Genomic DNA, 26742 nt, shown 5'->3' with positions numbered 1-26742 from the left:
GCGGCCAGAGGGCCACTGAATATTTCTGTGGGACCCTTTGTAACTGCCTCCCCACGGCTGAAAGGAATCCATGTGGTTACCTGTTGGGTGAAGAGAACTTGTGTCGCATTCAGATCTTTCATCAGGGAGTAGATTTTCAGCTACTTTTCCAGCTCAGTTGTTAAACTCATCCCTGCCCGATTTACCAATTGCTGAATTGTTCATTTGCTTATTTATTTATGATGCGAGTCAGGAAAACAGGAAGCAGAGAGAAATTCAGATTCTTTTTCTCTTTCTTGATGAGTTTGTGCTGGGGGAGGGAAGCTATTTTCAGCAAAGAGATGTCCTTTCTACCTGGAAGTTCACATTTTTACCTGCAATGATCTGATATTCAACGTCTGTGAGGTCTGAGTTCATGAATAACTTGATGAATCTGGCTAGTTTCTGGAGCCAGGACAGGAGCCTTTGTTCTTCCCTCTTCTTCTCTGTTTCATTATTCTCTCGGGTACTTCAAATGCCTGAACGCAGGTGGCCTTGTGGCACATTCTGTGTAGGCAGTAAGCTAGCATAGGCATCTTGGCTTGGGGCATCCATTCTCTGGTAAAAGAGCCATTCACCTTGATAATACGTGTCATTTGCTCAGAGGCAGGAAGGGTATGGTGAATAGACATGTGGGCTTTCGGCATCTATCAGGTTCCAGTTAGAGTCCCAGCTCTGCTGCTCACCGCCTGGGCCATCCTGGGAATGCTGAGCCTCAGCTTCCTTACCTCATCGCTTATGTAATAAGTTTGTTAAAGCTTGTTAAGAAGATTAAACAAGCCACATAGAAGGACTTCACAGTGAATACTTGGGAGTCATCACCTAGTTTTATCAGCTCTGAATGCGCTTTCACTTTAATTGCCCCTGGTGCTCACAGTGTTCCCTGGTGAGAAAGACAGGGAACACCTTGTCGGCCCCATATGACAGAGGGAAGAGGGGAACCTGAGAGCCCCTCGCCCCAGCAGTGTTCCCTCTCCACTCTGCCACCTTTGGGTTGTGGTTGCGTATCCTCCGTTCACCTTTTCTAAAGCATGACTCAGAGCTCTTCCTTCCGACAGCGAGTCTTCTGAATGAGAGACAATAACAATCAAATGTTTTGGCGTTATTCACCAGGAGAGCTAATAGCTCTGCCTTCCACATTTAGAGCATGAAGAACACTGCTTTAGGAAACACTGAGCAAAGGTGGTACATGGTCTGATTTGGGTCACGTCTTTGATCTGTATGGTTTTCCCTTCTATCAGGTGAGAAGAGAGTGGTATCAGGTCCTCCATGTCAGAGAGCAGGGGAGCAGTGCAGGCTGGCAGGCACAGGGCAGCCTGAGTTCTCTCCACCCCCATTGCTGCTCATGGTCTGATTGCATGTTGCCTGCCATTCATGGACAGACTGGAAGACAGAACAAGGGTTCGGCTTCCCCACGTTGGAAAAGCTAATTAGAAGCCAGGCACCCTCTCCAGATTGTCCAATTTGACTATTTTATTTTGGCCATTAATGTTGATTGACTATTTGACCTTTCCTGTATGCCCTCAGGACCCCGTGCCCAGCGAGGTCAGCTAATCCACAGTCCATTTGTTTCAGACAGTTTGGAAGAGTACGTGTAACAATATGTATTGGTTAGAATAATACAAGCTCTTGTTGCAGTCAACTCTTACAATGAATAATGGTTTAAACACAATAGAAGTTTATTTTATTTATCATGAAGTCCAAAACTTGTCTCATCTCCCCTCTGAGCAGTGATTCAGGGACTTTTGCCATGCTGCGGCCCCTCCATCTTCAACATCTGGCTTCCAAGGTCAAAGGAGTCATTTGCATCAAGCTGGTGGGAGGGAAAGAGAAGTTGAATGCTTGCTGGAGGAATGTTGTCCCTGGCCAGGCTCATTCCATTTGACTGGCCAGAACTCACATTCCCTTGGCCAGTGCTCAGACACATGGCTGCACCTAATTTCTAGGGTGGAGTCTAGTTTTGTGCTCCAGAAGAGGAAATGAGTTTGGTGAACCAACCGGTCTCTGCCTCAAAATAATTATGACCAAAACTAACATTTATAAAGCATTCACTTTGTGCCGGGCGTTGTGCTAGGCACTTTATCTAAATTATTTTTAAATCCATATGCTATGTTTTTCACCCATTTAAAGTATACAATTAATTGGTTTTTAGTATATTCACAGTCATGCAACCATCACCACCATCAACTTTAGAGCATTTTCACTGTCTTCCCCGCAAACTCCCTTACCCATTAGCAGTCACTCCCCATTTCCTCTCAATTGCCCTTCCCCCAACCCTAGGCAACCACCAGTCTACTTTCTGTCTGGTTGAATTTGCCTGTTCTAACATTTCCTAGCCCCAGGAATGCTTATATTGTTTTATATTATACTCACAACAGCCTTACAAGGGAGGCAAGTTGTTATTCCCATTTTACAGGTTTATAGAGAATCAGGTTGCTTAAATGACTTGCTAATAAATTTAAACCCTACCTCTCACTGAATTCTATCGTACTGTGCTGTGTCCCAATTATAAAGAATAATCACACCATGATTTCGGGAAAGAGAGTGGAAGGGGTGTTAGTTTGCCCGCTTTTTAATAAATATCATGGCAAAAAAAAAAAAAAACAAAAAACCCCAAAACCTAACATCTTCATTGAGGGCTCCTTTTCTGAAGTGACAGATACTTAGAAGTCAGAGAACTTAAGGTTTAAAGCCCAGACCTCCCACTTACCAGGTGCGTACAAAGTATGCACTGCTTAATTCCTCTGGAGTCTTAGTGTCTTTATCTCTAGAATGGGAATAATGAATCTGTTTGCTGGGAGGATTGAATGAGATTAGCCTATATGAAAGCTGTTGCTGCAACTTTGCATAGTTGATCCCTTGCCAGTGTTAGTTGTTCTTGCTTAGAAGCGAAATTCTGGCTGTAATTGGGCAGCCACGGAAATTATGTTAATGTATCTGGGCCTCCAGGATACTGTCCGGGAAGAAATGATTGTGACTTCACTTTTTACAATATTCAGATTACAACCCAGAAGTGGCTGAGATCCTGGGAGGATTTCTAACAATGAGGGTTAAGAAAAAGGGACATACTCTCCAGGATAGAAAAATATATGTGGATTCTGGTCTGTCAACTCCTGATCTCATCTGGGCAGAAGAGCTTGTTATAGGCACCTGGAAAGAACCAGCTGAGCCAGCGTAAGTTTGAAGTTCCTTGGGAGAGAAGATAAGCTGGTTGAGTTTCTGTAGGCAGAGAGCCAGTAATGAGGTTTCCAGCATTCCGTCACATGTCCTTTTCATCACTTTCAGCTCAGCCAGAGACGGCAAAGCCTCAGACTCAGGGGCCAAGTGTGTCTTTGAGAGTCTCAGGGAGGTAGTTACGAAGGAGTGAATTGTGCTTTTGTTCCACTGACCCATTCCCCACCCTACCCTGTCCTGAGCCATAAGGATATTAAAACCTAGGCACGAGAGCACGGAGCAGGCTGTGGAGCCAGTGGGGAAGTTGCATTGGCAGTAGCTGGCTGAGTCATACAGCCAGAAGAGACCGTCAGAGACAAGGTTCCTGAACTCTGGGTAGAATCAAGGGCATATTTCAGCCTTAAAAATTTGCCCGAAAAGCCTCTGGTTCTGCTATTTCCTAATTGCATGGACAACTGATTTAACATCTCTGAGCCTCCACTTCCATATGGGATTGTTACCTGGACCATGACTTACAACCATGGAAGCTGCAACCTGCAGTTCCAGGGGCTCGATTCACATACTCTAGGGGTCAGCAGATTGTGAACACGGGAAAGGGTCAGACACTAAATATTTTCGGTTTTATGGGCCACACTGTCTCTACGGTAACTAATCAAGTCTACTGTGGTCGTGCAAAAGCAGCCACACATACTACGTAAATGAATGGGGGTGGCTGTGTTCCAATAAAGCTTCACTTTGGGGCACTGAAATTTGAACGTTATGTAATTTTCATGTGCCACAAAGCATTATTCTTATTTTGATTTTTTTTCAATCAATTAAAAATTTAAAAGCCATTCTTGGCTTATAGATGCTACAAAATCAGACAGTGGGCCAGGTCTGATCTGCAGGCCGTGGTTTGCAGGCCCCTAGCATACACTGAAATACATTCAGTGTTCTCTGGAGAGATGCAGTGTGGTGGTCTGATTACAGCAAGGACCAAAATAAGAAAGTACATGTGGAGGGTTAGCATAGTGTCTGCCCCTTATAAGTGCCTTGCAAATGGTTATTATTACTGTTTGCCCCCTAAAAAAGAAATACATTAACTACTTGCCACATTTAGAATGGACATTTAGAAAGGGCGACAGTTACATTTTGGTTACTTAACATTTCCCCTATGTTACACTTTTATTATTAATAAAGTATACTTTAAAATTAAAATGATGAAAACTGGTTTGGACAGGTGGTGACATTAGGAGGCCACCCAGTTTTTAAATTCTTTCCTAGCACCCAGCGTTGTCACTTTAATTTGTAGACATCTTTTAGTACAGTCATCAGTTGGTCAGAGGATTGGTTTTAGGACTTGTGGATGCCGAAATCTGAGGATGCGCAAGTCCCTTGTATTAAATGGAGTAGTGTTTGCGTATAACCTATGCACATTCTCCTGTACACTTTAAATCATCTTTAGATTGCTTATACTACCTAGTTCAATGTAAATACTATGTAAGTAGCTGTAAATACAAGGTAAATGGTATGTACATAGTTGGCTGGGGTGGTAAATTCAAATCTTGCTTTTGGAACTTTCTGGAACTTTTTTTTTTTTAATCTGCAGTTGGTTGAATCCACCGATGTGGAACCACAGATGCAAAGGGCTGACTGTACTTGGTCTGTGCTGCTAGGTGCTACATGAGTAAATGACTTTAGGTCTTTTCCGTCTAGGAGCTCATAGTTTTCTCCACAGCGGGTGTATGCATGCTAAGGGTATGCAAGATGACAGCCCTTCTCTTTATATTAACTTTTCATCTCAGCCGTCAGTTTCTGTTTTGGTATAGGATTTATTGTGTACTTACTGTGCCACAGTAATATGGTTGTACCTCCTACAATTTATATATATATATATATATATATATATATATATATATATATATATATATATATATATATATATAAATATTCAGATAATGGAAAGCGTGCTCATAATTTTTTTAAACGGTGATGTCGACAAAGTTTTGAGAAAACTGGTTGAGAAGGAAAATAAATTAATGTATCCCAACGGGAAACAAGAGTTGGTTTGAGTGATGTAGGTTCTTTTTCAGAATGACACTAGTGTTTTTAAGACATAAAGTAACAGTTACTCTGGTGTCTATTTTGTGACAGGTCGGAAGCAGTATATTTCATATTTTTAATTTCATAACACAACAGCTGTATGATAAGTACTGTTATCTCCATTTCATAGATGAGGAACCAAGTTTCAGTTCAGAGAAGTTAAGCAACTTGTAAAGGTCAGCTTGAATGAATCAGGACTGTCTAACTATACAGCATGACATTTACCACTTCAACCTTCATTGCATTGAAGAAGTTCATGAAAAAGGAATGATTATTCTCTGGTATTCCTAAACTCTGAAGTTAGTCTTTTTCCCATCACGTGTAGTTGGTTTATTAAGTAGTAAATGAATAAAATTCCACTCTCCCAGGGATCCATGGTCAACCCCTTACCTCCTGACCTTTGCACATCACATGCTTCTCACTCTGATTGGAAATCTTCTTAATTAGATCTCCTGGTCATCCATCAAAACTCAGCTTAGACACCACCTCTTCCAGAAAGCCTTCTGAACTTCACGTCCCAGACTAGGTGAGATGCCTTTCCTCTAGACATCTGTAGCACCTAAATAAAAAGTGCTTATAAAATATGCCGTGCAGCTGTGTTGGTTGCTATCTGCTTGTTACTCCCTGGACTGAGAGCCCCTTAGGGGACAAAGTCTGACCCTGGGTTCATTGACTGTCTGCCGTTCAACATAATAATAAAGTGCCTGGGACATAATAGGCCCTCCATGAATATTCATGGATGAAGAAATTCTCCCCTCATTGATATGGAGTCTGAGATAACTTTGGCAAAGAGATGGGTTGAAGATTGTCTTTACTAAGGTTTCCCAGGATAGGACAAATTTGTGAACATGAATTAAATTACAGGGGACCAGATAAAGGTAAAACAAAGGAAGCAAAATTTTATATGTGTAAAGGCTTTTTCCTTCTGGGTTCTTCAGAAACTGAAGCAGGTACACACACACACACCAATCAAATTTATGCTGATGTATATGATTTATCAGTATACTCCGGTTTCTCTCTCTCTCTGTGTTTATGTGTGTGCACGTGTATGAGCCTGCACATACTCAAGAACATGAGTTCATAAAAATAATTGACCGCAATTTCTATAACCTATCTCGTGGGTCACTGAAAGCTCAACAAAAGGATAAAAGAAGGTTCATTAACACTTCAGGTTGGCCGATCTTGCTGCCATTCAGCTGCTCTAAGTCTCCTGTGGTCCTAAAGCAGCTTCCCTCTTGGATGCGTACAACTTTACCTCTTTCTCTGAAGAAAGCGTTTTGTTGAGAGCTTTTGCGATGTTCCAGATATTCAACAGAGGTGATCTCATTTAACCCTCAGACGTTTGCACGGATCCACAGGTCCTGAACCCAAAAGAAATGGATTAAGTCAAAAGCAAGTCAAGAATTTAGTGAAATAGAAAATCTTCACTAAGAAAGAAGGAAGGAAGCGGGGTAGTGAGGGAGGGGGTGATGTCAAGACTGAGAAAAAGTCTGAATTTTGTTGAATTCAGTTATGAATGTTGTTAAATTCTTATACAAATTTGTTACATAGGATTATATCAAATTAATTTATTGGTAATAAGATGAGTATTTGACCATTAGCATAGACATTTTATATCTGAGCGGGGAGGGGCCTTTTCAACTGACTGAGAGAAAAGCTTTCTTCTTCCCACCACCAAATGTGGCTACACGTGAAGAGCTTTCTTACTTGCTGAAAAAGAACTGCATTAGAACAGTTGTTCCAGATTTTTACGTTTCATAGACCAGAAACTTTTCAGAATAAACTTTTAAAGGCCAGAAGAATTGCCAACTTTTATTTTGCCAATAAAATGAAGGACATTAAGAAACAGGACAAAAAACTATATATTCTCATCATCATTTTAGAAATAAAAAGACAATTTACTAGCAAAAACAATAAGAAGAAATAATAAACAGTAGAAAGGACATAATCTCCTAATAAAGGAAGGTCATTTTTGCTTAATGAAACATCACTGCATTCTCTTTACTCTTCTCATCCCGCCTGGACCAACAGGGTTTGGGGACCAGCCTCTGGGAACCACTGCTACTGCCATTAGCAGGCTTTGAAGTCACATGGATCTCTATTTAAATCCAGGCCCTACTAATTCGTAGCTGTGAAACCTGGGGCAAATTACTCAACTTTTCTGACCTGCTGTTTCTTCATGTGTCAGATGAGGATAATAATCTGACTGTATTAATTTCCTAGGGTTGCCATAGCAAAGTACCACAAACTAGGTGGCTTAGAACACCAGAAGTTTTTTGTCTCACCGTTGTAGAGCCTAGAAGTCTGAAACCCAAGTGTCAGTAGGACCATGAAGTAATGCTTCTGAAGGCCCTGGGAAGTTTCATGTTTCACGCGTCTCTCCTCGCTTCTGGTAGTTGCCTGGCCTTTGGCACCGTATCTCCAACCTTCACATGCTGTTCTCCCTGTGCGCATATGTGTCCCGTGTCCCCCTTTTGTAAGGACACCAGTCAGTCACAGTGGATTAGGGACCAACCCTACTCCAATACGACTTCTTAACTAATTACGTCTGTGACAATTCTGTTTCCAAACAAGGTCACATTCTGAAGTATGGGGGTGGGGTGGTTAGGACTTCAACCTATGAGTTTAGGGGGAACACAAGTTAACCCATATCACTAACCAAACTCATGGAATTGTTGTGTCAAATTCATTCACAGGAGGGGCTGAATACATTGTAAAGTACCAGAGAATGTAACAGTTGTTTGTTTTTAAAGAAAATTTATGATTGAGGAATTTATGCTTTGGGGACAGTAAGCAACTTATGCAAGGCCATATAACTAAAAAGAAGTGAAGATGGGACCCTGAGCACATGCATAAAACATTTTAAATACCTGTTACGTGGTGGGCCCTGTTCTAGTCCTTCCATGAGGAGATGTGAGCAGAATCCTGACTGCAGTGAAGGAGCAAATCCTCAGGGAAAAGGGAGCCACGGAAGGGATCAGAATGGGGAGTGCTGGGGTTGGATTTTTATTTGAAAAGAATCTGGCTGTTGTGTAGACAGTGATTTGTGGCAAGACAATAGTCAAAGCAAAGAAGCCAGCTAGGAGGTGATGGCAGTCGTCCACATGAGAGGGGATGGTGGGAGAGACTAGGGACCAAAGGTAGAGGTGGAGAACAGATTTGAGGTCTATTCTAAAGACAGAAGTAACAGCATTTGCTGATGAGCAGGATGTGGGATGTAAGATTTTTTTTTTTTCCCAAGAGCCAAGAATGACTCCCAGGTTTTTGACCAGAGCAAGTTGGTGAATGATTATGCTATTTTTTTGAAATGTTGCATGTTGGGAGTCCAGCAGATATGGTGGTGGGGGAACCACAGGTTTGGTTTTGGACATTTTAAATATGAAAGCCTGTTAGACAGTCAAGTGGAGATGCTCGGACATGGGATGCAGCTGGATGTGAAAGTCTGGAGTTCAGGGCACAGGTCGGGACGAGACATCTACATGGGGTTGTCCTTAATCCATAGATGACATTTAAGCCTTGATACTTGATGTTCAATGGAGTCAACGTAACAAGAGAGGTCTAACGATGACCCTGGGGCACAAGAAGGTTGAAAGATCAGGAGGTGGAGAAGGGCTCAGCAAAGAGGACTCAGAAGGATGGATTAGTGAGGTAGGAGAGAAAGCAAGGGGGTCTCAGGAACCACATTTAAAAAGTGGTTGATTCAGGAAGATGTCGTTAATTCTGTCAAAGAGCCGTGGAGAGATCAAGTAAACCGAGGACTCCTCTCTGGCCATTGCTCCTGGTACTGAGCACGTTACCACTTAACAAAAGCATCTCTAGCGGAGTCGGGAGGGTGAAGCCTGACTGAAGGCAGTGAAGGAGCGAGTGGGATGTGAAGAGGTAAAAACGGTGAGAACGGACCCTTATATTTTATGTTCTCTGTCACCTCAGTTTCTTGGAAGCTGTGGATTTAACATTTAGGAGAGTGGGCTCTGCAGTCTTAGACTTCAGTCCTTATTCTGACTGAGCCATTTATTATCAAGTCCCCGAACCCCACCAGCCACAGAGTCCTCATCTGTAAAGTGGAGACAATCGTACTACTCACTTCAAAATGTTGTGGGGGTTGAATGGGAGACACGACTCAAGTTTAAACACATTGCCAGCCCATAGTAAGTGTCAGTAAATATTAGCACCATCACTCATGTAAGCAAAGTACTGGTACAGCTTCCCGGCCCCACGGAGTTCATTATGTCGGGAGTATTGGTGGCAGGAGGTGGCAGTTGTGACAGAGTATGTGTTGTGATTATTATCCTTGACAGGGGAACAGAGTGAGGTGTTACGATATAAAAACTATATGAAGGCTCATCTATAGCAGTTTTTCACGGGGTGTGTCATGATGGGGGAATAGCTAGGCAGCAGGGGGAAATGGACAGAAAAGAAAGGGCTCTGGAGGAGGTTTTTGGGGATCATGGTAGACCAAGGAGCTGGAAATCACGGGAAGACTTGGAATAGACCAAGCCACGTCAGACCACGTGTGGGTAACCCGCGCTCGATATTGGCAGTAACCGTTAATCTTGTAATCATAGTTATCATTTACTCTTTGCCACACATGGTCTTTATACCTGGCTTTTCTTTCCTGTTTAGAAATTCAAGTCCCTTTCCCCTCTGACCCCTTCAGCTATGTCACATTCCTCTTCTCCTCCAGTGCCTAATATTAAATACAGTCTTGAAGGAGGGGATACCTCCTCCACATATATTCCATATCCCCTAATAAGATGCTTAGAGTCAGAAATAAACAAGAGAGAGTAGTCTGTATGTGAGCAAATTAAGTTGGCCACTCAGTCATTCTCTAAAAACACAGAGCAAGGAAAATCTCTCATGTTTAAAGCTGCATAGCCTGGAAAATTGTAGGATCACTGTGTCTCACAGAGGGCTACCTCTCATGTCTCTCAAGGAGTGTTGACTGTGTACCTTCAAGACGGCGGTTTCTTATATGGACAAGCTCACCTGACTGGGACCTTGTAGGTGGACAAATCCTGGTTTATACTGATTTAGGACAGGAGTTTGCAGTGGAACCTTTCAGACAGAGATACCTGTTTCCTTGCTTGGCACACCTTGACTTAATGGCAGTAGATGTATATCTGTGTGCAAAATTTCGTTGTTGTTAATGTGGCAGGTGCTTGGTTGAAACAGGTGAAGGAAGCCACATTGGTCTCACTGTGGACAGCAAGCATGCTATATTTCCTGGGCTGGTGAGTTCATTTGACTAATAGTGCAAATAAAGTAGAGAGAAGCTAGGGAGCTGAACTGGCAGCCAGAGAAGAGTGCCCAGACCCACCGTTCTCCGGCAGAAAGTCCCTGTATTCCTAGTGATGCTCTGCCGTCTGGCTGATGGGCCTCTCTGGGGTTGTCTTCCCTTCTTTACAGGCTGAGGATTAGAAGACTCCTTGGCAAATACTAGTTGGCATTTTTAAAAGACAGTTTTAAAAGAAGGTGAGATAGAAATCCATTTTCCAAAAAGAAAAACTAGCCAGCAGTGTGGGAGTGTGCATTATAAACCAGGCACAGCATTTCCTTGATATGCTTTACTTACTCTTGCAAGGTAAAAATTAGCATACCCACTTTATAGATAAAGTCAACCATGGTATTACCAGCGGCAAAGGTAGGGTTTAAACAAACAAGTTGATTTGGGTCCCAAACCTATGATCTTTCTATAATTTCTACTAAAACGCATAGTGAATACATTTCCTCACATTGCTCACGTGCCCCTACAGTTGAATGTGAAACACTGCCTGAGATAGGATGATAGGTTTAAGAGTATGGGCTCTGAAACCAGGTTGCCTGGAATTGATTCCAGTCTTGCCCCTGAGCAGCTGGGATCCTGCTTGAATGTGTTAACCTCTCTGAATCTCAGTTTTTTTCATCTGCAATATTTTGTTCATGATAACACCTACCTCATATGAATGTTCTGATGATTAAATGAAGATTACATGAACCTGAGCACCTAGAACGCTGCCTGGCACATGAGAAGTGTTTGATAGTAGCCATTATTATCAAAAACATGATTTCTGGTGTTGATATTCAGTGACCCTAAAGAGGTTATATTGACCTTGTCAGAGAGGAAACAAAAAACTCGGTCACTGCTCCTCCATGCTGCCTGCCTGTTAATGGTTTTTGGCCAGTCAGTGATACTGTTTCCGATTTCTGCGTGTCCTCCCATTTTCAGAGCTTCCATGCTCTAGAGGTAGCACAGTAGGATAGAGATGCACCTCAGAAGACCTGGGTCTGGGTCAACCTCAAATCACACTTGGAAACCGTGTGACCGGCGCAGGTCACTTTCTCTCTCTTGCTACGGGTTCCTCATCCACACAGTGACCAGGTTGAACTCCTGAACTGCTAGGGCTCCTTGCATCCCTCCGTTTCTTTGAGCGCTGGACAAAGTCACTTAACTTCTCGGATGGCTCATTTATACTGTAGCGCTGCTGAACCTTTCCTGGTTGCTGAGAGGCTCAGGGAGAGTGAAAGTGTTCGGTACACTGTGACAGGCTATGCAAATGTGAGGGCTGATCTTTACAGAACTATTATGAGAATTAAACCTGAGTACTATGCCTTGCTATGTGTGCATTGGAGATGCAGGGGGCTTTCCTCTACGTTTTGCCATCTTTGCCTACCCCACACTGGGTTGGGTGGATCCACCTTAACAAGGTGTAGGGGAACACGAGTCAAGGATGGGGGTGCAGTACTGATGGTGGGAAAGCATCTTATTGGTTAATGCTGGTACATCCCAAACACCAATTACTGTCACTGCTTCTAAGGCTGATATATTTATCAGGATGAGTTCCAAGGAAATATATGTACCCAGGGAGCGAGGACGCTGCATGGTCACCCCCTGTGATGTAAAATATGAGAGTCTAGGAGGGGCTGTTTTATAATTCATCAGGTTTCGCTAGTGAGTTCTGCTGGAGTCTTAGTTATAAAGGCAAGTGGGAACCGGACGGCAGACAGGAGAACCTGGCACCAAGGAGACGGAGAAGCTGCCTTTGGTGCCTCCTGCCTCCTCCCTGCTTTGTTCCAATAATTTTGTGCTCGGTAAGTTCCCTAGCTTTGCAGCTAATCGTTGTTGAATGAGCTTGGCAAATGAATCTGTAGTTTGGAAAATGCACTTGCTGTCAGAAGTGTGTGTCAGTGTTTGGGCTTCTGACAAATTCCACAATTCTCTTTAATGAGCAAAATAGCTTAAAAGATGAAACAAAAGCCGACAAATCAATTATTCACCTTGATCCTTGGAAGGCTGCTTTCTTTGGTTGCTAAAGTTTCTCAGGTTTCATTCTGTCAGTTTCATTTGTTGGGTGAGCTTTGAAAAGAACAAGTCTCTTTGTCACGAAATTGTTTTTCCTAGCTGCCGAAAGGAGGTATGTACAGGGCGGTTTGTCCATCCCCACCCCCCCAGCTTACCCTCCCCAGCGATCGGTAAATCTTAAAACAGACCGTTTGCCTGGTAACCAGCTCCGACAGAGCTGAACCTGTACAAGGCAAGACTCAAATCGCAATCTTTTGTGTGAACAGAACTGAGGAGCTGTGAATAATTGTCATTGTGGAGATGACTGTGAAACTCGGTATGGGGGTAGCCCCTGCGTTTTGCCGGAATGGGGTCAGAATCTGAGCAGATTTGCATTTGGCATGCCTGTTGGTGGTGCGGGAGAGGGACGGAAAGAAAAGACTGAATCGTTATGGAAAGAGCTGTACAACCCTCCCGCCGGACAGACAAATGCAGAAAGCATGACCATTATGTTTGGGTAACTTGGGGCTGTTTTCTCTAGTTTCCTATTCCCATTAATAATTACCTGAAGCTGTGTTTTGGTCCGCATCTGGGTGTGCTCCAGGTCCTGGCTCCAAGCAGGGTGAGTGCTAACTCCTGGTCAGCTAGCCAGAGGAAGTCCTTTCCTCCTCACAAGGAAAGAAGCAAACGCTGTACCTTCTCGGACTGTTTTCTGCTGTGTTGTTTGCCTCTGTCCAAATCTCATGGAAACTAACAGCTTGATGTACCTTTTTTTTTTTTTTTTTTTTTTTTTTTTTGCAGTAGCAGATTTAACTGTGGTGTCATATGGCATATTATATATGGAGAGGAATAGCAAGACATTTTTCTGAATGTTTCAAGTGTGTCTGGCTTGTTGACATTTGCTTTAATTTCACCCTCAAGGAACTACTGTCTTCTGCACCCATAACTGTTTGTCTGTCCTAAACATTTACTTTATGCGTAATTGTACTTTCTCTTTGGAGGTAGAATCTATAGATCTGACAAGAACATCCTCTTTATCCTAAAGGAAAGCAACTACTCATTTTAGCATCTCCTCGAAAAAGTATGTTTTTTCCCCCCACCGGGTACTTAGCTTGCTCTTTGTTTTTTCCGGATTAATATTTTGTTCAGTACCACTGTACTTCCAATAAAGTTGTTTCTCTTTTCCTAGTACACTTTCCGATTGCAACAAAACTTGGCAAATTTGAAATATGGAATATATCTTTTTTTTTTTCAGGAACACATTTTCCAGGCATACTTCTTTTGTCCATAAATAGCTTTTCCATATTTTCCATTTCTCTGAATAAGTTCTGCTTAAAGAGCAGAGGAGTGATGTATTGTGGTTGGCACTGAGGGGTGTGTAACCTGAGACTTGGTTTCTAATCTACAAACGGCTGCCCCACAAGGGGTCTGTAAAATGTCTTTTTGTCTTATGTTCAGCGCAAATCCTCTGGGCTACAGCAGTAATGATTAAGAGGAAATTCAGTGAATCATTGCAGGTACAAACCAACATCTGTGTTTGACTGTCCAGCAAGCACACAATGCTGTGTAAAGCTCAGGACACACAGCTGAAGGTTCCTCAAAGTGTTAATGTATCTTCATGCCAAGAGCAGTGTAGTTGTGAAGTATTTGCGATGTATTGTACATTGAATGTCACTGTACCACATTTTTTAAAAAATGTCCTTCCAGAGCCCCTGGTTTATTTTGCAGCAGTATCTGAGTTTTGATTCAGGATGGTTTTATGGAGAAATAAGCCAATGTACCAGTCTCAATAAACAGAGCTTTTTCTTGTTTGGTGGTGGTTTTTCCATCTTCTCCACCCACCAAGAATAAGCTATTTATAGCAACAAAAGAAAATTTAGCATGAGTTATTCTCAATTAAATTTACAGCAAGACAGATACAAACTGTGACAAGAACCTTCTGAGAGAACGCATACACACCGAAAGACATGTCTCTCAAAGAAGGATTAAAAGCCAAAGAGGCATTCACATTTTGCCTACATGACACGTGATTTTCTTTGAGAGGGGTTGGAGGGCAGAAGGGGGAGAGGTTTAAAGGAGCTGTTCTGAGACCTGGCCCCAGCGGTGTGCGGTGGAAAGAGCAGGGCTGTGCTCTGCTACGGTCTCCACCTCACTCTCCTTATCTGTAAAATGGGGAGGGGAAGTAAAGGAGATTACATCAGGTAGATGGGGTACGTATAGCAAACGGTGCCCTGTTTGGCACAAAGGGGACCCAGTGAAAGGTAGTCGTTATTGGTAGAATTATGTAAAATACATTAACTCATTCTGATGTTGGTTTTGAAAGAACCAACCAAGCACAGCAAATCGGAAGATTATCAAATATTTTCTTGTTAGTAAGATGTACTTCTTTCAGTTAGACTTTTTGTTTTTGCTTTTGTCTTGGAAGCCTAGTAAAGACAGAATTATTACCTTTCGGTTCACTTTTCACTAATCCTTAAAATGGCATCTGAAGTCCTTACATAATTATTCAAAGAATAAACCTGATTTCAAATGGAGGAGTGTGGAGATAAACGGATGCCAGATAATAGAGCGTAGCCTTCTAAGTTATTTGCGAAACAACGATTAGGCCATAATTCCAGCCCTGACATTGCACTAAAGTGCCTGATTATAATGGTAAATATCATTTATTACACCCCAGGCACGGTGCTGTATGTTTTATGTGCATTTTCTCATTTACTCCTCATCACAGCCCTGCCGGGTGGTTACTATTTTGCTTCACATTGTCAAATGAGGAAACAAGATTAGAGAAAAGTTTATTTCAGTACTACCAGTTTAAATGGCATCTGGCAGTGCTAGAATTTGAGCTGATTCCAGAAGCTGGACTGTAACCACCATGGTGGGGTGATCCAACAGAATGTTCCCAGGTCTGCATGGCTCCCTTTGGGCTCCCTTGATTCTTCTCCCCACATAGTTAACGTCTATTAGAGTTTAGGGAGTACAAAAAAATATGAAGTTGGAGACTTCCATGTCTCCCAGTTTTGATCTGTGCCAACCAAGGTCACATTTTCCTGAGCCATTTTTACAATTCTCACCAAAGTATATACTTTAGTATAAAAAGACATGAAATTTTAAAAGATCACAAATCTACCAATTCAAGGTAAGATCTAAAGGTTGCCCTGAATTAGTATCATCCTTTGACCTAGGGAACCTTCCTCTGTGCCTCTGGCTTTAGAGGCGTCTCTGGGCCAAGAGGAGGGGCCCATTTGGATCTTGATTTCTAGACCACATTCAGGGTAAATAGGACCCCAGAATTTCTTCCCCAAACAGTCCTAAGCCCACTTCCAAGGGTTGTACTGTGTGCCTACCCCGGGCATGAGGAAACCCAAGAGGCTGCTATTTGCATGGGGTTAGGGGTGGGGTCAGGGGGTGGGATGCTGTTGAGCACTGCTTGGACTTGTGAGTTGGGGTGTCCACGCATCTGCAGGAAAGGTCTTTTGTGGTGCAGGAGGAACTTTGGAAGAGAAGAGGGGCTGGCTCAGGTCTAGGGACCCCAGAACTGTTAGGGACAGCCTTGCTCTACACTGAAGGATGTTCACCTGTACTTCAGAGTAATGAAGCTAAAATTCCAGTGGGATGGTTTTGTGGGGCTTTTGTTTGTCTTTGTTTTTGCTTTTGACCTTTTCCCCATTGAGCCAAAAGAAATCACTTTAACAAGAAAGTGGTCAAAGCTATGAAAATCTCAGACTAAAAGCTTTTTAAGTTCCATTTTGGAATTGACAGCAACCTGGTCTATCAAGGCTAGACATTCGCCTTTCTTCCCATTCAGAGGCATAGGCTGACTTTGGAAGGTGATTTTTGGGTCAGCTGGATAAAACTCTGCCGTTTATCCTTTATGCCATTTGAAAATGTAGTTGCTCAGAGTGTCTATTGCTAATTTCAGGTGCCCTTTTTTTCCTCTAGTCTTAAATTGCTGTGGTACCCTTAGTGCTGGGGACTGATGAAGGCTGCCTGAAGGAACCCAGTGAACCCTGCCCTCTGGGCTGGTATGAAAAGCAGAAATGGCGATCAGTGGCTTTGAGTGGGCTTCCATCCTTATTACAGCTCCTTCTTCCATCCAGCACCTCATTCTCCCAGTGGCTTCTTTCCATCTTCTTTTGTATTGGAGAGAAGGACCCACCTATGGAGAACTAGCAGCCAGGAGTTCCAGGCAACAAAATCTTTGTAGTTATTAAGAATCTTGAGGGGTTTTGTGGCTTGATTTTGTTTTATTTTTAATGCAGTGAAAGCTGTTATGCAATTAACAGAGTGGTTTTCGATTTTGTTTTTTGTTGCTCTTCATCAAGTACTTTTCTAGGTGAAAAGGCAGAGTGCATCTTGGGATGTATTTCCTACTTCCAAATCTTCCACCTTTCTTTCCTTAGGTATGAAGCATGTATAGTAATTACTGTCTCAAGGCTGTTGGGAAAATGTGAATGAGATAACTCATGTCCCAGTAAATAGCTATTTCTTCATCCGTGTGAAGGCATCTGGCTCAGTAAAATCTTAGCACATAAGTGTGCCTACATCAAATGATCCTCCAATTTGAAAATAACAGCAGTTAAACTGATGATTCTGTGATGACTAAGGTCACACATTTGTTTTGCCTAGCTGAGGCAGTGGTAGGGATGGTACAGGGAGATTTTTTTTAAATGGAACAAAATAAAATTTATTTAATCTCTGCATTGAAAACTATTAATAGTGTATGCCTTGGGTAGTGGTAATCCCACTGATTTTTACTTTCTTTTTTATGCTTTAGGTGTTGTTTAAACTTTTGTGGTGAGCATGCATTGTTTATATAATTAGGAGGAAAAAGGAGAAAAACATTTTTAGGGAGCTGAGTTAGAGTAGGACATGGTTATGGATACATTGCAGATGTCTAACTCTGTAGGAAGAGTCCAGTCAAACTTTTTTTTAAGATGCAGAATACCTAGGGAAGGGTTGTTTTCTGATTGGAATAATCCAGGTTAGCTTGTTTTATTTACTTGTTTGCTTGTTTCTTTGTCTATTATTAATCACTTATTAAGCACAGACTAGTGCCACATTTTCTGCTAGTATTGTATTGAGATTACAAAAGTGAACAATCATAATCTTTGAACTCAAGGCATTTATAATCCAAGGGAAATGGGCATATGAGCCCACAATTCTAACGCAGTGTGATTCTTGCTGTGCCATAACAGGCTCTTGAGTTTTCTTTCTATTGCGAGGAATAGACACCATGACTCCAACTGACTTACTCAGTGAAGGGAATGTACTGGTGATGGTAACCTAAAAGTACAGCAGTAAAGCCAGCTTCAAGAGGTCTGATCCTGTGGGTTACAAGGTTGTCAGGGAAACTGTTTCCTATGGTTTTGTCATGCTGCCTGTTTCTTTATTAGCTGCATCCTAAGGCTAACTGCCCCCATGGTCCCAGAAACGGTTGTCAGAGGCTCTGGGACAACTTGTTTTCTTAGTCACATCCAGCCAGAAAGAGATCCTGAGAATGGTCCCTAAAATTTGAATGGACTGGCTTACCGATGAACATAGAACCGGATTACCAGCCTATTCTGTAGCTTAGACATAGGCAGCCTCCCCATCACCTCATGAGTCCCAAACAAAGTCTGGCCACTGTTGCTGTTAGGAAGGGACGGTGGTGATGATGGATGCTGTGTTCTTCCACTTGTGATATGTACAACACGTAATGTACAAATGTCCACTAGAATTAGTACATAACATAATTGGAAGAAGGCCAAGCATATGATGGCGCATGTCTTTAAACTGACTTCCACGGTGAGAAAGGGTTTGCCAAAAGATAAGAAAGAGGGAAAGGTTCTGAGGCAGAGAAAAAAGCTTTCTACAGTCACAAAAACTAACCAGGTAATTGTTTAACTCTCTGTTTGTCTTTATATTGGCATTATTTCAAAAGTTGCCAGCCAGAAGCCATCTGCCCAGTGGTATAATTAACAGAAACCCTAACGTATCAGTTTCACCAAAACTTGCTGTTGGATGATAGCAGCTGGGTATTTAAGCTAAACCACAGTCACATGTCTTTTTTTTTTACAATGTGAGTACAGACTTGAACTCAATTTAATATTAACCTTTAAATTTAGGTCCGTTGCTTCAAAAGTATAGTATTTTAGAGCTAGACAATACCATTGTCATTGTTTTTCTGCTTTTTTGCTTCTGTGAAACCTATTCAGGAAGTTTAATGACTCACCCAGTGCCTCAAATATATTTGGATTTTGAACTCATGAAATCTGTGATGCTAAAAAATGGTATAAGACAAATGGGGGTACCTTTGAATAGATGTGCTTACTTGCCAACTGTGTAGTATATATCACATTGAGAATGAAATAGACTAGAATAAAATAATTGTTAGCCAAATATCAATGTACCATAGCAAAATTAGATTAAACTTTGGTGTCTGTGTGATTCACAGTTTATATAATTTCTCCATTCTTCAGTTCTTCAGCCTTAGACAATACTTACTTTTTCTTTCATTAAAGAAGTAAAATACTTCTTGGATAAGATGTACTAGATGGGTTTGGTAACAGTTTCTACTAAAACTCCTGACTCCAAATTTAATTAACTATGTTTTGGATTTTTTAAATTTTTTCAGTTTTGCAGCGTAGAAGAAGTGACAAGACTATTACTTTCTTTAGGAAGTGTGCTCATACTTTTCACAATTTTCTGCCATCTAAATGCAATCATAAAGCACCCTTTTGTTTTTTTTACTCATGAAGCTTGTTAAATGTTGTCAACCTACCTACTTAATGAGCATGGCCCTAGACAGTCTTTCATCTAGCTTCTTTCCAAAGAACATTCAATAATGGCAACAAACAGAATCAAAGTATATTTTCTCTTGCCATTTGCTTCTGGTGCAGCAAATCTGTTCAGAAAACCTGGAGCCAGACACGGCACTGGTCACAGCCCAGCTGTGTCAGTGAGGAACCTGAGGCTGACTCGGAAAACAGGCCTGAGTGAGAGAAGGCAGCAGTGATCATGTAGGAAATGCTCCCCAGGGCACTGATTTCTTCTTCTTCAGATTAGACAGCTCTTCAGTGCAGAGAAAGAAGCAACTAAAAATAGTGGAAGGCTGATGGATAATGTCGATTTAAAAGCACATACATCATCCCAGAATTAAAAGGTGCCATTATCCTGTGACAAAGCTTTACTTCCCATAGCACAAGCCAGATAAACTCCTCTTTGTTTAGTTTTGAGGTTTCCTTGTACAAATAGGGAAATGGCAAGATAAATTGTTTTTTGGCTGAATTTTTCACCTCATCAGTAAGTTTGACAGTAATTTGAGTTCCTGACAAATAGGGGATGCCAAAGAGGCATCAAAGAATCCAGGTCAGATACTCAGGCTGCATATGGTACTCCTAGTCCTTAGACCATTGACACCTATACATTCTTGTTGGTTACGTTCTTCTGCCCTGTGCCTTTTGAGTACCCCTCCACCCTACCCCAGCTGCTTTAGACCTCCCCCGGCTCCAGTCCCTTCCCCAGGCCTTTCACACATCTCCGTGATCAAACAGCTAAAGAGCTAATTGATTAACTGATGATTAACTAAAGAGTTCATGCCTGGCACAGCCAGTTGTTAAATATTTTGACATCATTTCTGTTAAGACCCATCTTATTTTTTAAAAACTTATGGCTACAATGGGGGAGAATAACATTCAGACACAGAAACCGTGTATAATTCAGTGCTAGAATGTTTGACAGCTCTGTAGAATTTTTAAAAGAGTGATAAAGGAGATATTATTTGAGATTGTCTGGAAAGATTGGCCAGGAATTGGGGTTAGGCAGGAATAAAGGATAGGACAGAACATACATTTTTTTAAAGTTCATTTATTTAGCAAATAATAACAAAATCTCCCGTGTTTTTACTGCCACTTGGCACACATTAGCTCGTTTACCTCTCGTAGCGGCACCGTGAGGAGAGCGGAGCACACAAGGCTTCATCACACGGATAGAAAGTGGCAGGAAAGCCCACGAGTCGCCCACTCTTGCCCCTTCTATGCAAGACTCTGTGTTAGGTGCTGGCCTGGTGAATATGAAGGTGCATTTTTTACTTGTAAAGGCCAAAATTTGCAAACCCAAGGAAATACTGACAACCCTTAAGTGAATAAAAGAGTGTTCTTGGGCCTTTCCCAATCAGGAGCATCATTTAGAAACATGGCTGGGTAACACATTTTTATATTGCTTGCTTCGGTTGCTTCAACAGCAGTATAAAAAGTGGAAATTTGAGCCACAGGGAAGTAACTAAACTCATCATAATTTGATTATCTAATCTTCCAATGTTAGTTGTCTTATAACCATTGCATAACATAGGAACATTAGAAAAAGCAATAAAGCACGCAGTCTAAATATTTAGCCTATTGACGAAGTCTTGCTTTCCATCTTTAGATGGAAACTGAAAGAGCAAGACTGTTTATTATTGATTTTCTAGCAAATCTAACTTTTCCTAGCTCTGCTTCCCAGCTTATGCCGTACACAACAACGAGCATGTACTTGCTCTGACTAAATTATATGAGGAAGTGTACCTTTATGGGCCAGAGTATGGCATTACCTCCTTTCTTGCCAAAAATACCCCCTAGAGAGTTTCTTGAGGGCAGGAGTTTGATTTCAGTTATCCTTGTGTGCCTGACATCTAGCATGGTTAATTGATAGACACCAGATAACGCACCCTTCGAGGGAGGATGGAGGCAGTGTGGGACTGAGAAGCTGGGGGATAATTTCTGGAGCTGAGACTTGAAGATGATGCAGGAATTTACTAACCACACAGGGAAGGGCATTGTAAGAAGATAGTATAAACTAAGCAGTGTTTCTCAAACAAAAATGACCCCAGAGTTTGTATGTTTAAGGAAAGCAGGGAAGCCCTCAGTGCCTCTGCAGTATTGTTTGCCCCTGGCATCCCATTTTTCTAAACTTTCCCTACTCCCTTCTCCTTTGTCTCATTCCCCACTCATCCTGTAAAATTCAGTCTTCTTCAACAAACAAGTAACAAAGAAAAAAGAAACATGGGGAAAGCACTTAAAAGACAAGTCAATTAATTGTAATCAGTGAACCTTATCGGATCCAGATTCAAACAATCTGTAAAAAAATTTCATGACATCCATGAGACATTTGGAGATTTCAGTGCCAGCTGGATATTTGGTGATGCTATTGCTGATATTTCAGCTGATATTTCACAATTGCTGATATTGTGGTAATGTTAAAAATAGGTCCTTATCTTTTAGAAATACACGCTGATATATTCACAGATGAAATGATTTACATCAAAATAATAACAGGAGAGGGAAAATGAGTAGGGATATAAACAATAAATAAAATAATAAATACACAAATTAGCATTAGTTGTTTGTCTTGTATCGTTCTAGAAGACGTTCTTCTTCTCCCCACTCCCCACCAGTGGGTTCCACCTCGTCGTTACATCCCAGATGCTCTGGACATGTTTCATAATTATCTGTTTACGTGGGTCGCCATCACCAGAGGGAGCTCATTAGTAAGGACAGAGATTTTTCTTTGTCCTCCCATTGCCTGGCTCATAGGAGGGGCTCAGTAATGTCGGATAGAAGGATGGAAAGATGAATGAATGGATACAGACCTCCAGGTTCTACATCAGGGTGTGTGATTCAAGCAGTGGGCTCCCCTTCATTTCCCCTACTTTTATCAAATTCTTAAGAAACAAATCTCGATTCATGTTCTATGTACAAAACAGTCTTTGCTCATAACCGACAGCCAGGAATGCAGCAGCCTAATTGAAACGAGATAATTCAGACATTTGCATTTAATATTCATAGAAGGCCATGTTGTGAGGCTGTGTTCTTAATTAGTATAAGATAGCATTGTTCCAAACCTATTTCGTCGTCATAGAGATAAAATATGAAGAAAAACATTTCCTTCTATTTAAAATTGTTTTAATTAAATTATGGTTATCTGAACCTGATTTTTGCATATAAATTTATAAAACTTCTGAGCAGCCCTTCCTCAAATTTCTTATTACAGTCTTATGAACACTCTTTCAGTCCTTTGCAGGTGCTTGTTTTATATTAATAGAAATCATACCTTAAAAAGTATGGAATAGAAAGACTGGAGAAGGCTCTGCCAGGTGATCTAGTCAGTCCTCTTGCCTTTGATCCACACTATACTGAAGCAGCCAAGACAAACAAAAACTTGCCTCATTTTTATTGTTTTAAGGAGAAGATTTTAATCAAGTCACTCCTCGATAGTATACTATTACTGGAAATATTTATTTGCTTTCATTGTCAATTTTTTTCTCAAATAAATTTTTGGGAATATATGTGGTTAACAATAGAAAGGAATCCATCTGTCCCTCAGAATTCTTAGGTAATCAGTTACCCACCCAGGAGCAAGCCAATGGGATGAATTTGTAAAAACATGCACGATATCCCCTAGATAGCCTGCTTCACAGACCAGATGGAATTTGCTGAGTTTTTTAATGAAATTTTTTCATCTATGACAACATAAACTTAGAATTTCATGAATATGTGCGTGTAAGAGAGCCCAAAGGGATTTGTCTCTGTCTGTGGCATAGATGCACTTTCTGATACTAAATTACAGATAAGGAATGTATATACCAAAACTCATTATGGTGTCTAAGGGTAAATATTGAGTATTCAGATACAGAGCTTTTGGCGGAATGTGTTATTTTTCTTTCTGTGTGTTCAGAACCTAGCACAGGGCCTGGAAAAAAGTAAGAGCACAGTACAAATTAATAATTGGGTGTTGCTTTGCATGAGTCAGAAGGCCCTCCACTCTTTTCTATGAAAATCTTACCCTGCTTCAATGTCTACCACATCTGTGATGCCAGACATGACCAGTGCTGTCCATTTAAAGCTCTTCTTCTTCCGTGGACTTCAGCTTGAGCTTCATCATTCTGTTTTCTCACTCCGTTTCCTTAGGAGATTGTGACATGAATAGGGGGCAGGGGCCATGTCTCTCTCTCTCTCTTTAATTTCTGCACATGCCTAATAGAGGACCCTGGACCAACTAGAAGTAAGTTAGCTACTTCTGGAGAAAGCAGCACTAATTTTCCCAGCATAGACCCTAAAATTTTTGGATAAGCTGGTTGCATTTTTGGACTGACTGCCATGCGATCAACTTCGTATTCTGGATAAGTATTTGTAAAGACCACATAGAAATGCCCCTTTGTGTCCTGGGGACTAGGAAACTAAAATTCAATCCAAACCTCAAGATTGATAGAAATGAAAACAGAGGTCTGCCTACAGGTGAATTAGAGAATGTGGTAACATCATACCAGCTCCGCGTCCTCCAGCAGTGTACAGCAGCCTGACTGTCACATACGTAGATAGCTGTAAAAAAAGTAGGTATGACAGAACTTACATGTCACCTTTAAATGGCGATAATCCAATTTCAAAGGGCAAATGAATGAAAAATGCACTTGAAGTTTCATTGGATGCGCTGAGAAAAAGTTATCTAATCTTCAATGTAGAAAAAAGACAAAAGCTTATTTTAAGAAATCTCTTCTTAAAATAAATCTCCTGATTCATTTTGTTTATTTTATTCTCTTGATTTACCCCTATCAATACATGCAGCTTTAACTGTTAAAAGGCAGATGTGCCTGAGGAAATATGCAAGGGTGACCATACCTCCCAGGTTGCCCAGGCCAGTGCCAGTGTATGTCTGGATTCAGAAGAAGATTACTGACCGTAGGCCAACAGGACTGGAATGAGACTATTGCATTGTCTAAGGTCAGGCAGGAGAGGGAATGAAAAGGACTGTATTCTTCATCTGTATTTATAGGCTGGATGGGAACTGGCATTGAAGCCTGAAGCTCTGGCTTTGAATTGTGCCCATTCCACCTTCACCAGCATGACTTTGGGGAAGTCACGATCCTCTTTTGGATGCCAGTTCTTCTCAGCCCATGGTAGAGTCTTGTGCTAAGTACAGGGGTCACTTCTTAGAAAGTTATAATTAAGTTGATTCTAGAGATAACCACCTGGGGAACAGAAGTCTGGAAACCTTAACAGATAAAGGTTAGTTGAAGAAGCCGGGATGCTTACGTTCACAAATAAGAACAGCAAATGCAGTGACAACGTTATTCAAGCAAAAGAGCCTTTTAAGGAGATAGGAGACTATAAGCTTATATAACTGCAGAGGGCAGAAGTAGGTCTCATGAGAGGAAATTAAAAGAAAGAGATTTCAGTTCTCTATAAGGAAATTTTTGATAACAAGACCTGTCTAGCAATGATCTAAGAAACAGTGCCAGTGAAGGCACGAAGCAGAGACTCTGACATATAACTGTTTATACAAATCATAGGGGAGGTGGTGGGTCAAGTTGGGCAGGAGCCTGAGAAAAATCCCAGTGAAATGTGGTAGCACTTGACTTGTCTCCCAACACATGCACCCCTGGGCTGCCCCTTCTTTGTCTTCACTGCTAAGACCTACACCGGTCACAGAACTCCAACCCCATGTTTCTATGGCAATGCCCTCCTCATTCTCTAAAAAACATCCAGAGAACCTCTAAAAAGAGCAATAGAGAGTATTCATTTTCTTTTAGGCAGGTTATCTGATGGTTGAACAAAGGCGTACCAGGTCTGAGTTTGTCTTGTCTAGGGCACAAGATGGTTTGAATTTTTATTATTGCAGGTTCAACAACACATGCCTTTGAAAAGATAAAAGAAAAATGGTAGACTCTTTAATCTTGACATTCTCTCGGATCTCTCCTTCTCTGAGCTTGCTTAACCCCCAAATCACGGTATCTGTCACATGTCTCAGGTCACCCTCGGCAGGGACAGAGCACCCAGGAGCTAATCTGATCTTTAAGTGTATCCCCTGTTTGTACTCTCATTCGATTTAAGCTATGTTGTAGCTGTATCCTTGTTTTATTCCTGCAGCTTAACATCTTTAAGAGCCATTACTGTGCCTTATTTGTTGTTGTATCTGGACTGCCTATTCCAGGACTTGACCTAAGAGGATAACCCACGAGTGGATGAGGGAAGAAGGGGAGCCCATCTCTTCTCTCCCAAAACCAACTCTGCCAGTCTCTTCCATGCAGGATTCTCCCTCATACTCCAGTTCTACTTTTACCAGTAGCTCAGTGCCCTCTTTCTGGTTCCTTAAGTCTTTTCTTCTCCAAGCTGAGCACAGTTTATGTGCATTCATTTTATCTTTCAACACTTTTAAGGTTCCAAAGAATTCCATTTATTTCTTCCCTCTGTGACTTTAAAACTAGTTGATTAATCAAGCACTAAGTCCCTATTGATTGAGAGCCTGGTGGCCAAGCACCCTGCTGGACACTGAGGAGTTTCCAGCTATGCAAAAAAAAACAAACAAACAAAAAAAAAAACCCAAAAAACAAACATACAAAGAAAAACCACATTTTCTGTTCTCAAAGTCTAGTTGGATCTTAGGCTCTGTAAGTGGGATAGGAAAACTCACAGTGCCCGCCATTTCTTAGGAAAGTGAGAATATTAGTGCTGATTGATGGACTTTCAGAAGGAGACTTTTCTTTTTTTTCTCTCTCTCTCTTTTTTTTTTTTTTTTAAGTGGAGTTACTGGAGATTGAACCCAGGACCTCGTGCATGCCAAGCATGCACTCTACCACTGAGCTATACCCTCCCCCCAACAAAGAAGGCTTTTCAAACTGAGAAACTCTGAATATTCAGAAAGTACACATACTTCAGTTAGCTTTTCAAAGGTAAGTTGAGTCTGGATCACCAGAAAAGGGAGGGACATAGGCATTTTAAGGAAGATTGATATACTTTCCAATCTGATATTTATTTACTGACTCAACAAATGTTCATTGGGAATCTGCTGTGTGCCAAGCACCAAGCTAGAGACTGGTACTGTGAGTTTCCTGAAGTCAAGTGTGGTTCAGTTTTCCCTCATTTACTCCCAAACTATTCATGACCTCATTCATTCCTGCAGCTTTAACTATGACTCCTTGGCATGCAAAAGGCACTCAATTCTACCTGTCCACCCCCAGAATCTTCTAGGGGGCCTAATCTTGGATCTCACCTTAAAGGAGAATGAGGTGTGATGGTTCTCCTCCACCCATTCTGTGCCAGCCGTTCCCACTCTCCCCAACCCAAAGGCACCAGACACCATGAAACCTACAGAAGTTATAATAGGGAGACACTCAGTTCTTTGTAATTATATAACCTCTCTAGGTAGTATAGTTGTAAGTGTGAAAAACGTGTTTTTAAGTGCTCATCCACAGTACTGCT

The 26742-nt window shown here is 41.5% G+C and overlaps 1 protein-coding gene and 1 long non-coding RNA gene across 21 annotated transcripts in view; one reads left to right on the top strand and one right to left on the bottom strand.

Moving 5' to 3' along the window:
- DLG2 (discs large MAGUK scaffold protein 2) overlaps nucleotides 1-26742 on the top strand; it is a 1731178-nt gene that overhangs the window by 1521691 nt on the left and 182745 nt on the right. Inside the window, exon 1 of one of the 20 annotated variants that reach the window (XM_010973435.3) lies at nucleotides 12198-12342. The exons of 18 other annotated variants lie outside the window; for them this stretch is intronic. The gene's annotated coding sequence lies outside the window, so the exon portion shown is untranslated. Of the gene's footprint in view, nucleotides 1-12197; nucleotides 12343-12645; nucleotides 12666-26742 lie in introns of those variants that run through there. One more of the 20 variants, XM_074372764.1, reaches the window with a different exon arrangement.
- LOC141578900 (uncharacterized) lies at nucleotides 616-13356 on the bottom strand. Its single transcript, XR_012509761.1, has 4 exons — nucleotides 13098-13356; nucleotides 6530-6635; nucleotides 5665-5833; nucleotides 616-1831 (listed from the first exon to the last, which is right to left on the bottom strand). It is a non-coding gene; the product is annotated as an uncharacterized LOC141578900 (long non-coding RNA).

The sequence above is a fragment of the Camelus bactrianus genome, chromosome 10 (assembly GCF_048773025.1).
Source record: "Camelus bactrianus isolate YW-2024 breed Bactrian camel chromosome 10, ASM4877302v1, whole genome shotgun sequence".
NCBI classification, from domain to species: domain Eukaryota; kingdom Metazoa; phylum Chordata; class Mammalia; order Artiodactyla; family Camelidae; genus Camelus; species Camelus bactrianus.
The sequence above is the reverse complement of the archived record's forward strand: the minus strand, read 5'-3'. Positions and strand labels throughout refer to the sequence as shown.